Below are 12936 nucleotides of genomic sequence, written 5' to 3' on the forward strand. Positions count from 1 at the left end.
CATACACTTCTATTCCCACTCACCACTCCTCAAGATGAAGGCCCATTCTTTTTATGTTTTTCTTTTTCTGTCTCATTTATGTTTGAGAATTTTCATTTTTTTGTGCTTAGCATTAGTTCAGTCTCTGTTGTTTTTTGATCTCTTTAAACAAATAATTACCCATTCTTTTTCTTTTTTTTTTGAAACAGGGTCTGTCTGCATTGCCCAGGCTGGAGTGCAGCGGCGTGATCTGGGATCACTGCAATCTCCACCTTCTGGGTTCAAATGATTCTCCAGCCTCAGTCTCCTGAGATGTGTGCCACCATGCCTAGCTAAATTTTTTTTCTTTTTTTTTTTTTTTTTTTTATAGAGATGAGGTTTTGCCATGTTGCCTAGGCTTGTCTCATACTCCTGAGCTCAAAGTGATCCACCCATTTTGGCCTCCCAAAGTGCTGGGATTATATATATGAGCCACTGTGCCTGGCCTGTACATTATTTAATAATTATAGTAGTTCTATGAGTTGGAAGAAATTTTTAAACATTTTCAGGTGTGCTTCCTCTGTCACAAAATGAGGGTATGTTATGTGCTGTTTGATAGAAATGCAATACAAGCTACAAATGCAGGCTACATAGGTAATTTAAATGTTCCTAGTAGCTACAGCTTTACTAAAACAATTTAAAAAGCAGACAGGTGAAATTAATTTTATAACATTTTTTTTTTAACCCAGTATGTTCAAAATATTATTATTTCAACATGTGTGTGAACTAATATAAATATTATTAATGAGACATTATTTTTCATATTCCTTTGCACTAAGTGTATTTTATACTTATGATATATCTGAATTTGCACTAGCTACATTTCAAATACTCAATAGCCATAAATAGCTTGTAGCTACTGTCTTGGCCAGTGCAGCTCTAAACAATTGATCTCTAAAGAAAATTAAGATTAATGTTGAACATTTTTTTATCTACTAAACCTCTACACAGCTAATACAGTGGTTTGTGAACTATTCTTATTGTCCTTCCCTTCATACTTTTAACATCTGCATCTAAAAAGTGCCTTCCTCTGTTCTGGTTTCTTAAGAGCTCGCTCTTTTTTCTTCTGGGATTATTTACAGTCACACAGTCAAAATTTCATATTGTAAAACCTTTTGCATGCAAGTGGCATTCTACTATATGGTCTCCTATCCATGGCACCATCTCTCTCTCTCTCTCTCTTTTTTTTTTCTTCCTGTAAACTCCCTGAAATACATAATCTAAAATGTAGGGTACGTATCTGTCCATTTCATATTAATGAACCAATTCTTCCTTGTTCAATGTCCCTCTTGCTCCCTCCATTTTCTGAAAGATGTAATCGTCAGCAAGACAAGCACTTATCAGATGCTCTACTTTTAGGAGAAAGAGACTCCAGTAGATACCCTAATAGTAGAAGTGCCCCATTGTTTTATCTTACTTCTGTGTCAGTTTCGTAATTGCTTTTTTTTTGTTTTGTTTTTTGAGACCAAGTCTCGCTCTGTTCCCCCAGCTGGAGTGCAGTGGCGCGATCTCCGCTCACTGCAAGCTCTGCCTCCCGGGTTCATGCCATTCTCCTGCCTCAGCCTCCCGAGTAGCTGGGACTACAGGCGCCCGCCACCATGCCCGGCTAATTTTTTTGTAGTTTTAGTAGAGACGGGGTTTCACTGTGTTAGCCTGGATGGTCTCGATCTCCGGACCTCGTGATCCGCTTGCCTCGGCCTCCCAAAGTGCTGGGATTACAGGCGTGAGTCACCGCGCCTGGCCCAGTTTTGTAATTTCTATTACAAAAATATTATCTTGTAACCTTTATTTGTCTGGGTTAGCCATGAAATCTCTCACAGTTGTATTAATTTTCTCCTGTATGCTCAAGGAATTGCTCAGTTGGTGAATTTAAACAGAAGTATATAGAGCCTTTCTGATATACAAAATTTTCTTCCTCCTCTTCCTTCCAGATTTGTGACTGTTCAGACATAAGTCACACACCATCAAATATCAGCAGCACATCCCAAATTTCACCTGGAGGCCAAAAGAATCTTACCATTTAAATCTCTAATTTTGTAAGATTAGGACACTTAGGTCCAGAAAGCTGACTTCATGCTTATATACCTGACACTACTGAGACTCTTGACAGTCCTTTGTTAAAATTTAAATTCACTTTGTCAACCCTATAATTTGTATCAGTTGGTAGACACCTAAGACCAAAATCTTGCCTTTAATTTGTATTTATAAATATATATATGACATACATATATAGCATTTTGACTTGAAAGTGCCTTGGCATCACTTCTATTCTGCCGGTTCTTCCTTTGCACCATAGTAGCCTTTGCATAATGGAAAATGAATGTCACATCTCTTCACTTCCATAATATTTAATTTTATATGAACTTTTTCTTCCCATCTTAAGGTTCTTTTCAAAGTCTTGGTTATGCCAGAGTAAAAGTGGTCTTTACAGTGGCCCAGAAAGTTCTAGGCCATTCCCCATCCTCTGACCTTACTCACTGCCACTCCCCTCCTTACTCAATCAGCTTCAGCCACCCGGGCCTCCCCGCTGTTCTTCAACACACCAAGCACACTTCAGCTTCAGGACGTTTACACTTGGAGTTGCTTTTGCCTGCAGTAATCTTCTCATAGATACCTAGATAGCCACTTGGGTTGCTTCATCACGTTCTCTCTCCAAACCATCCTATGTAAACTAGAAAACACCCTCTCCTATCCCCTGCATTCCCTCTCAGATGCTGCTACATCAAGAGCTAAATCAAGTCCCTCAAAAACTGTTCTGTCAACTTTTGGCACTTGCCACTATAACCACTGGAGATTAATTCCCATCTAAGAAGCTGAGCCTCCAATAGAGTCCATGTTGGTGCCTCACTGTCCTCATCTCCCCACCACTCAACTCATCCTTCAGAACTGTTCTTCCTAGATGCACTTCCGTCTTCCCCACAGAGCATTTTAAATTTTCCCACTTCATCATCATTGCAGAGTTTTGACTGATGGGTGATGACAAATTTCTTCAAAGATGTTGATTTTTATGTGGGGACTATGCTTTATATTTTAAAAGTAAAAAACCCATTAAGGAAGCTTTCTAGGAATGAATAGAGGTCTGCCCAAGTAGTTACTAAAATGTAGATGGTATGAAAATGGGAATATATACAGATACAACCTTTTATTTTACTTCACTTTCTAAAGCAGTCTTTTTTCCTTTTTTTCTTTCTTTCTTTTTTGGCTTTCTGGACCTTTCTTATGCTGAGCACATGGGGATAGAATTGCAGAAAGCCAAAGGGACTCAGTTGACCTCTCTAAGAAGAGGTGAGGAAGAGGGAGTAGCAGGTAGATAGCCAGTGACAGATGGCTGAGGAATGAGGAGTTTGTTGAGGAGGGTTAGACTGACATAAAACAGCTGCAGGACAGAATGGAGTTTTAGGATAAAGGAGATAAGAGGATGTTCAGAATTCAAAGTGTGTGTGATATAAAGTCTCACTCTGCCTCCCATGAAGAAACCTGTGGTATATCAGAAATCCTCTTAGCCTAGACAGGCTGGACAGACAACTGGTTTATTTATTTAAAAATACATAATTATTGTGGGATTAAAAGTGACTCATGTAGTAGTTTTATTTAACTTGAAAGTACATACTTTGAGGTAGGACCAAGGCCCATTAAGTCAATTTGAGTCAGTCTGACGAAGATATTTGCATCTTACTTGCATTAACTCTACCCACAATAATTTTAATTAATTTTCTTTAAAGTAGAGCAAGTCCTTAGGAGTACCCTATGAAGTAATTTAAGTACATAATTTAAGTAACAATTATGTTTTTATGTTTAATAATTATGTTTTAAATAGCTAATTTAAGTAATTATGTTTTTCATAAAATCTCTGATTTTAACAGTTGTCTCATTAAACAATAGTTTAAGTGATTTTCAAGTATTCTAAAGCATTCAAACTTGTTTTATCTTTTTAAAATACAATCAATGACTCTTTCTTTTCACACTTCTCATTTCATTGGTTTATCTAATAATAAACTGTGTATTTGCCAAAACAAGCACAACTAGTGTGAGCCAGTTTGGGGACAGACACTGCTGGTTGTATATGAGCAGAGAACTTTAACTGGTGGTAGTAGAAATATGTCGGTACCAGAGAGTTGAATAACTCTTTCTCTGCAGGTATCCAGAATGTCATGGTTATCATACAGTTTGATATAAAGAATGAAGAACATCCTGGTCACTTCAGTGCTTCTTGGAGTCTAACTTGTGTTTCTTTTAGAAAGAATCAAATTCAAGTTCATCCTGTATAATTAAAATTAAATAAATCTCCACTGCTTATAACATAGAGGATTGTGTAAGGCTCGGAGTCTATCTTTTCTAGGTTTTATACTTGTCATCCAGGTTTCAGATGTCTTAGGGCTAATTTTTGCAAAACACAAATTACTGTTACATTCCATACTGCCACCAGTACTCATAAGAAGAGACATGAAGGTGATAAAAGAACTATTTCCTCTTATGCTTTAACTCCAGGCATAATTGTCTTTTTCATATTGCACTTTGATCTTTGTATAACTATAAGTCTTTCTCACGTTTCCTGTAAATGATTTTTGAAATGGCTTGTCTTTTTATCATACTAGTTCTGGGGGCGATAGCATGGTTTAATAGACAGAGTTAGGCAGACAGAAATTTGGATTCCTGGAATTATAGCCCTGTGATGTTGGGCAGTTTGATTGAGCTTTGTTATCCTCACCTTTAAAATAGGTGTTAATGTAAGCCATATCATAGAGTTGTGAGAATAAATGACACGATATTTGCAAAGGAGCTAGCACAGTGCCTGGCACATAGTAGGCATTTCCATCCAGGCCATCTATCATTAGTAACTACTGTCTTTCTCAGTTTTCATTCCATCCCAGGGATGATGTTATCAGTCTTCAACATATTACTGATGTAACTCACTGTTCTTTGAAAATTACATCAGCTATATACCTAGAAGAAGTCATATGGGGCAAGGAAAACAAAAGACAAGATTGAGGACACGAACCCAGCCTCTACTTCTGACTTATACAAGTAAACCACTTGAATAAGAACATTTATTCTTATTCAGCAAAAACATTTTGATGACCTGATTTAAAAGTATCAGTGAAGCAATGCCTTACTTTCATATCCCTATATGATTTATATTTTTGTTTTGATATTTTTACTTTGTACAGTTTAAGTGTCTCCTCCATTCAATTGATTCCATTTGAAAAGATGGTTTATTTTAAAGGAAAGTGCTTGGGTTGTAAAAAGGGTCTGCACTACATCAAACACATCTCCAAGGCCAGCGTAGAGTGCTCCTCATAGGCATTAAATAAAGCTTCAAACAGGCTGCATTACTGGGCTCGCGCAGCTTGTTCTCCACAGCCAGTTTCAATTTCACTAAAAGGAAAGAATTGGTAATTAATTATCTAGGCCATGTAATGAGTTTCCATTACTTGGAATTCAATAAAGCTCTTTCATTGTGACCAGGCTGATCAATAGCACTGAAGGGTTAATAGAAACCATAGATACAGCTGGGATAATAGAATGGCTATAGGAAATTAGGCTGGGTCCCTGAAGCACTCTTTCTTCTCTCTAGGGAATGGAAGCTGCTCAGTAGCTCCTTTTTTTAGAACACTCTGTGAGGCATTGTGAAATGAGTAGGCTATTGTGTTACTGCACAAGCTAATGGAAATTACCTTTACAAAATCCATACGCTCTTGGAGCTGAAATGGCTTTGGTGGTTATTTAGTTATATTACTCATGGATCATCATGCCTTTCAGTTGGACATTTTTTTTTTTGGACCAAGTGATGCCATCTTTATCTTCAACACCAATCTACCCATCTCCTAACTGCTATAGCTGATTAGATAAAAAGTGTAACTGACAAAAAAAAAAAAAAAAAAAGCCAGTCCTTGGAGTGGCAAGAGGCTTATGCAATTGCTGCAGTGAAAGGAAGGGGGTGGGCAATTGATTTTCTATGGAATTTTAATCTGCAACTAAGGAGAGAATGTGTTTAACTAGGGGTTAAAAATGATGGACTCTGCAGAGATACTGGAGAGTGTGCCTATGAGGAAGATTTAGGACAAATCAGATTTATGAGCACAGCACTCTCCCAAGAGAGGAAGACCACACATTCCAACATTTCAATAGAGGCCAGGGGGCATAGCTGGTGCTTGAGGGCTTTCTTGTTTTAGTGGCAATCTGTTGTATTTTTCTATAAGAACTATGTTTTTCTTAAGGTAACTTGGAGTGTGTCTCTGTTTCTTGCAACCAAAAGATTCTAAGTAGAACCCTGGTCCAGTTCCTGCACTTCCCAAGTGAAAAGACCAATTCTTGAGAGCATGATATAATACAAGGTGGATGGCAACTTTTCCAGGATATGGTCATGGTTTCCACACACAGCTGCAACAATAAAGGCTAATCAGCATGCCCTTCTGCAACATGATCTTGCCACTTCTTCATATAGAGGCAGAGTGTATTTCTCCTCTCTCTTGAATCTAGGCAGGCTCTGAGTGCTTTGACCAATAGAATATAGCACAAGTGACATTGTGCCAATCCTGGGCATTGTTCTTAACTGGCCTGGAAGCAGTAGTTACTGCTTCCTCCCTCTTAGAAGCCAGCATCATAAAAGAAGCATGCCTTCCTTGAGACCACAGAACCCCCAGGCACATGGAGACTCCCTGGATGATGAGATGCTGCATGGAAAGACATTCCAAGAGAAAGAAAGAGAGAGGAAGGGAGGGAGGAAGGGAGGAGGAGGAGAAAGAGAGACCAAAGAGTACTGAGATGGTAGTCACATTAGCAATAAGCCATCTTGGAAGTGAATCCTCTAACCTCAGTCACTCCAGTTGCTGTCACACAGATTAGAGATGAAGCTCTCAGCCAAGTCCTGTCCAAGTTCCTGACCTATAAAATCTTGAGCAAAATAGAATACTGTAGTTATTTTAAACCATTCAGGTTTGGACTAGCTTGTTATGCAACAACAATAATCGAAACACAGGGCCACTTGGCTTTCAGATGAGTTTTCTGTCTATGATGTCTCAATTTTATTGGAATAAAACAAGGTATTTAGCAACACATCCAAACACTTTTTCAAGCGAACACTTTCTTTGGTAAACAACAAAAAAAAACCCAGGAATGTCACCTTAAAGTCACAGAGGCATTTCAGACAAAAAATCAAATGGTGTGAGGCATGTAATTTCATTAAGCTTCATTTACAAAACCATGGAAGAAGATATAATTTGACTTCACTGTATGGGTGGAGAAGAAGAACAATTTAGAAACACAGCCTCAAGATTCTACCATGTGTCAGTGATGCCAAATTTTCAGATTTTCTCACTGTTGGTTACTCATTGTCTGGGTTCCAGTAGCTGGAGATGCTTATATTTACATCATGGGAGTGTTCTTGGATGCCTATGCCATAAAATTGGTGATTGGTCAGATTCCATTTGTGTTACCAATTTGTGACTAATATGTGATTGGTCAGAAAGAAACTGCTTCCAATGTTTTCAAATCCACATCAACACATGTTATCATCTGTCTTTCTTATGTTAGCCATCCTCATGGGTGTTAAGGGGTATTCCTAATGACCGATGATGCTGATTATCTTTGCATGCATTTATTAGCCACGTGTGTATCTTCTTTGAAGAATGTTCCCATTTTTAAAAATTCAGTTATTTATCTTTTTATTATTGGATTGCAAGAGTTCTTTACATATACTGCATATTAGACCCCTATCAAATATATTATTTGCAAATATTTTTTCTCCTGTAAGACATTGATTCTTAACCAATTTTTGTATCATGTGCAGCATTTTAACCATCTGATGAAGCCATGGACACTCATCCAGCCAAGTGTACATGCCCATGAAATTTTGAATACATTTTCAGAGATTTTACAAAGATCCCTAAGCCTTAAGAAACCCCAAGAGCTTGTGTCTTTCCCCCATCTCCCCAGGTTTTGCTTTTCTCTAGGATTATGTAGATACAGTCTGACAAAAGGAAATGCCTTGCAATGAGAGGAAGAAAACAATTCTTTTGGTGGGTAGCATGAGGATTCCATTTGGCGACAGAATAGCCTTATTGGGACCAGGCAATTCTCTATAAGGCTGAGTATGCTGCGTCTTCAGAGAAGAGAGGAAAACTGTGTATGAGACAAGCAGATATTTTTTTCTCCTTCTGGATGGATTAGGAAGAAGGGAGAGAGAGAACTATAGGAAATGGAAAAACCGAGAGGGGGTTGGAGAAGATAATTCCCAGGGCATATCCTGATAAATTGCAAGTAAATGGATGTTTTTCTAGGGCTGATCAATGGCACTTGCTTAACTACCTTTGGCATGTCTGCTTCTCAAATGGAGAGAAAACAATGAAGTGGAACAGTGAGAGCTATTTAAACAGACAACTGGGAGCCAGAGGCTGAGGAACGTTTAGACCTTCCTATTTTTCTAAGGTCTGGTGGAAAAAAAGTATCATGAATCCAAATACTAATTTTTTTAGACATGCAAAGTTATCACTTAAGCCAAACTCAATGTCTTGTGACAAATTTGCTCCATTCTGTCTAATATTGTTATCTGTGGTTAAAAAAAAAACCAGAAAAATTGTGCTCATTGTTTCAGAATCTATCAGGAACTTCAAGGCATCATAGAAATTTAGCATTTAAATGTTAAAATTTAAGCCTTGTACCTAATTCCCTACTCATCATGCCTAAGATTTTAGATCAAAATCTAAAAGGTCATTTAGATTTTACTTGAAGGCTTTTGATGATGGGGAAGTCACCACCTCATAGTAAGCAATCCAGTTGATTTGATCTTTGAGCAGTTCTAACTCTTAGAAAATTCCTTCTTCACTGAGCTGAATTGATCCTTTACTATTATCACTGATACGTAGTAACATACCTATGTTCCAAATGTCATATATAGTGGACATAAACCATAGGTACTCTTTATTTAGCACCATCTATAAGTCAAACACTTATGTGATAGGTGCTGTATATTAATATGTACTTATGATTAATCTTTACAATTCAGAAAGGCAGGAGTATCCTTCTTATTCAACAAGTAGGATTGAGAATTACATTCATGTTTCAGAGATAATAACTGAAAAACTGGAATTTGAACCTTCGTCTATATGATGCCAGAGTTTGAATGATTGCTACCATGCAACGCTGTCTAGCTAAGAATGGTCTTTTTTTTTTTTTTTTTTGAGACGGAGCCTTGCTCTTTCACCAGGCTAGAGTGCAGTGGCGCAATCTCGGCTCACTGCAACCTCTGCCTCCTGGGTTCAAATTATTCTCCTGCCTCAGCCTCCCGAGTAGCTGGGACTACAGGCACGTGCCACCACGCCCTGCTGATTTTTGTATTTTTAGTAGAGACAGGGTTTCACCATGTTGGCCAGGATGGTCTTGATCTCCTGACCTTGTGATCCACCCACCTTGGCCTCCCAAAGTACTGGGATTACATACTTTGTTTTTTACCTGAAAGGTTTAAATAATAGAAGACCATGCTGTTTTCACTGTGCCTATCTTCTGTTCCCTCCTCAGCAAGCAAATAGCATTAGATTCTTTGAACCAAAATCATCTGTTGAATATTTTTGTTACAGAGCTCTGTGCCAGTTGCTCTAAACAACATGATTTTTGAGTGGGAATTTGGCTTCTTAATGAATTAACTCACAACCTAGTAGCTACACCAGAAAGTAATACTATTAAGGACTATTTTTGTGGGACAAAGAACAGTGGAATATATATGATGAATAACCAGGTCCATCGTATACTCTGCCTTCGGAATCATTTTGTTAGCTCATACTTTTTTTCTTCTCTCTATAGCTTCAATTTTCACTTTCTTGATGTTGCCTTTCTGTTAGAAATAAATAGATACCTAGTCAGTAGCTCGACAAATGGTAACATCTTTCTCTTTCTTTGTTCTGGTGGGCAACTAGATTTAAACACAAGATTTAAACAAGCAAGCTGGGAAATTTCTATTTATCAGTTGAGTTAGATGTGCATCAAGGCAGATGGTCCTAAAAAGATGGAAGTGGAATTGAGAAGTCTCCATTCTTGATGAATACAGTCTGTAGAGGTAATGTGGCCAATGGGGTCTCACTTTTAACCACAGATTTTTAAGTTGTAAAAGTTTGTTTACTCGTATTGATATTACAGAGCAGGCTCTTGAATAACGAGTGCTAAAGAACTGTATCTGTAGGCCTTGAAGATTTCTGCAACACTAGGCATGGACTGTTAAATGGAACTTTCATTGTATTCCCCATCTTGTGATGCGTAATGGGGTCTTATATTAGTTGAGAGACATCGTAGATGAGTGCACACTAGGACATTTATGGGAACAAGAAAGTATATTGATATCATATTTCATATATATTTATGCCTTTGAACTCCTCATGGACTTGTTCTTAGACTTTTGACTAGAAATAAATTCTTCACTATTTAAACAATGTTTTCCCAAACCTTTATGTACCTAGCACCATCCAATTTCTTTTTTATGCCTTGTTATCTCATGGACACAGTGGGAATTGAAAACCAGTGTTTTTAATAAAAAGGTCTTATATTGGTGAACAGGGAATTGAGGACTTGGAAGCTTCTAATTATGTAGCACAGGCAATGAATGCAGGCTACCTCTGAGTTTACCCTGGTTCCTTCATCCAGCCTGGCAGGCACTGTGGAGGGGCCTTGCACAATTTGTGCTGGGAAGGCATCGGGGGAGAAGAATCTTTTACTGGGCAGGCAAGGATAAAAGGGGTAGAGAGAACTAGGCATGTGATAAAAGCACATACAATCTGTTTAAATATATTCTTAAGATTGCTTTAAAATATTTCGTTCTGGCCTTTCAGAAGAGTCCTGGGCTTTTCAGACTTGAGGCAGAAGGACGATTGTATGAGTCAAGCTGCCTCAGGATGTTGTTTATAAAGGATAATTTCTTCATTAGTTCTCGTCAATTCATTCATTCTGCCAATATTTGCTGAGTGCCAGCCGCTGTCCTAAAGCTGGAATTCCAGTGATGAACAAGATTGACACAGCCCCAACTCTCATGAAATTCTAGAGACTCTCAGAGGCGTGTGGCCTCTGATCTCACAAAGTAAAAAGAACCCCAATTTCAGATAAAAAGGCATTTATTTTTGGTTAAAAAATATTTCCTTTAAAAAGCTATCTCCGTGTAGTGCAATAATGTCACAGGATTTTAGGATTGAAAGGCTCATGCATTCATGTGATGAATATTTATGAGCTACTATGTTACAAAGCAGTGCTACCATCTCAGCTAACATTGTTAAAATGGTCAAGACATACTGGTCTGGTGTCCCCCTCTCCCCTGAAGGATGGGACTTTACATGTCTATGCTGCAGTTCAAGATTTGTTGATTATGTATTTTGATCTCAGATAGCAATCTCCTCTCACCCCCCAGTAATTTCTGAATTCTAGAGAAAGCCTTAATGTAAGCTCCAGGTATTCACAATTTGTTGGGTCTGTCACATGGGATGTCATGGGGTTGTAGTTAATAGGAGAGAAAGAATGAAAGACAGTCTTAAAGTTTATTTATTCAGTTCTCTCATTTGTAAACAAGTTACCTGAACTCAAGAGAACAGAAGGCACATAGGAGTGATAAAGCCAGGCTGTCCAGTTTTCAGGCAGGTCACCTTTCTAGCTCACCATCTTTGTATTTGGCCATTATGATATTTCTTTGGAATAAAAATTGCTTACCAGGATAAAGGGCAGGTCTTTGTTTCTCTCATTTACCACTGTATCCCCAGTGTCACAATAGTGCCTGGTATGTAGCAGATGCTCAATGATTTTTGGTGAAGGAATTAATAAATGAATGATATAAAGGCTTTTATCACAATTAAATATGACTTAGAGGATATAAAGAAAAGTCAGTCCAGCTTTGCCAATAACATACAAAATCAATATGCACGTAGAGTTTGATTTTTTCATTGGCTTTACTGATCTTTACTATGAGTGTCTTATTAGTCATCTAAATCCCTTTCTGCTGCCTGTATTTCCAGAATATAACATCAGGAAGGAGGGTTCCATGGTGTAATGGTTAGCACTCTGGACTCTGAATCCAGCGATCCGAGTTCAAATCTCGGTGGAATCTTTCATATTGGCTGGGTGCTGTGGGAGGCCAAGGTGGGCAGATCACTTGAGGCCAGGAGTTCAAACCCAACCTGGCCAACATGGTAAAACTAAAAATACAAAAATTCAAAAATTAGCTGGGCATGGTGGCAGGTGCCTATAATCCCAGCTACTTGGGAGGCAGAGGCTGCAATGAGCTTTGCCACTGACATTCAGCCTGGGTGACAGAGGGAGATTCTCTGTCTCAGACAAAGAAAAGGGGTCCACACAATCGGAAATTATTCTTTCATCCAACAGGCAGTTGGTCATATACAGAAATTCCAAAGGAATTCCTTACAGATTCTTATTTTTAAAATAACACGAGTTAGAGAGGAGAGGTCATGGGATGGTGTAATTCATGCCGTGTACCCTGGCCCACAGACACTTTTGACAACTAGACTGACACATTAGTAAGGGCAGTGATGGGTTGTATAATGAGGTTTCAGCCAATGATGAACAGCAGGTGTGGTGGTGGTGCCATAAGATGATAATGCTATATTTTTACTGTACCTTTTCTATGTTTAGATACACAAATATTTACCACTGCATTCCAATTGCCTACCATATTCATACTGTACTATGATGTACAGATTTGTAGCCTTGGAGCCATAGGCTATACCGTATAGCCTAGGTGTGTAGCACAGATGGCTGTGCCATCTAGGTTTATGTAAGTACACTCTATGATGTTTCCACAACAATGAAATCACGTAATGACACATTTCTGAGAATGTATCTGTACTGTTAAATGGTGTGTGACTGTAAACGAAACCCCAGAATGGAGAAGGTTGCTTATGTAAAGAAGATTGCTGTTTAACTAGAAGATGC

General features: G+C 38.3%; 1 non-coding gene across 1 annotated transcript; it reads left to right on the top strand.

The window, feature by feature from the left end:
- The first annotated feature begins 12022 nt into the window (after nucleotides 1-12022).
- On the top strand, nucleotides 12023-12094 carry TRNAQ-CUG. Its single transcript has one exon. It is a non-coding gene; the product is annotated as a tRNA-Gln (tRNA).
- Nucleotides 12095-12936: the final 842 nt, after the last annotated feature.

This window comes from Mandrillus leucophaeus, unplaced genomic scaffold (assembly GCF_000951045.1).
Source record: "Mandrillus leucophaeus isolate KB7577 unplaced genomic scaffold, Mleu.le_1.0 Scaffold56, whole genome shotgun sequence".
Classification (NCBI taxonomy): domain Eukaryota; kingdom Metazoa; phylum Chordata; class Mammalia; order Primates; family Cercopithecidae; genus Mandrillus; species Mandrillus leucophaeus.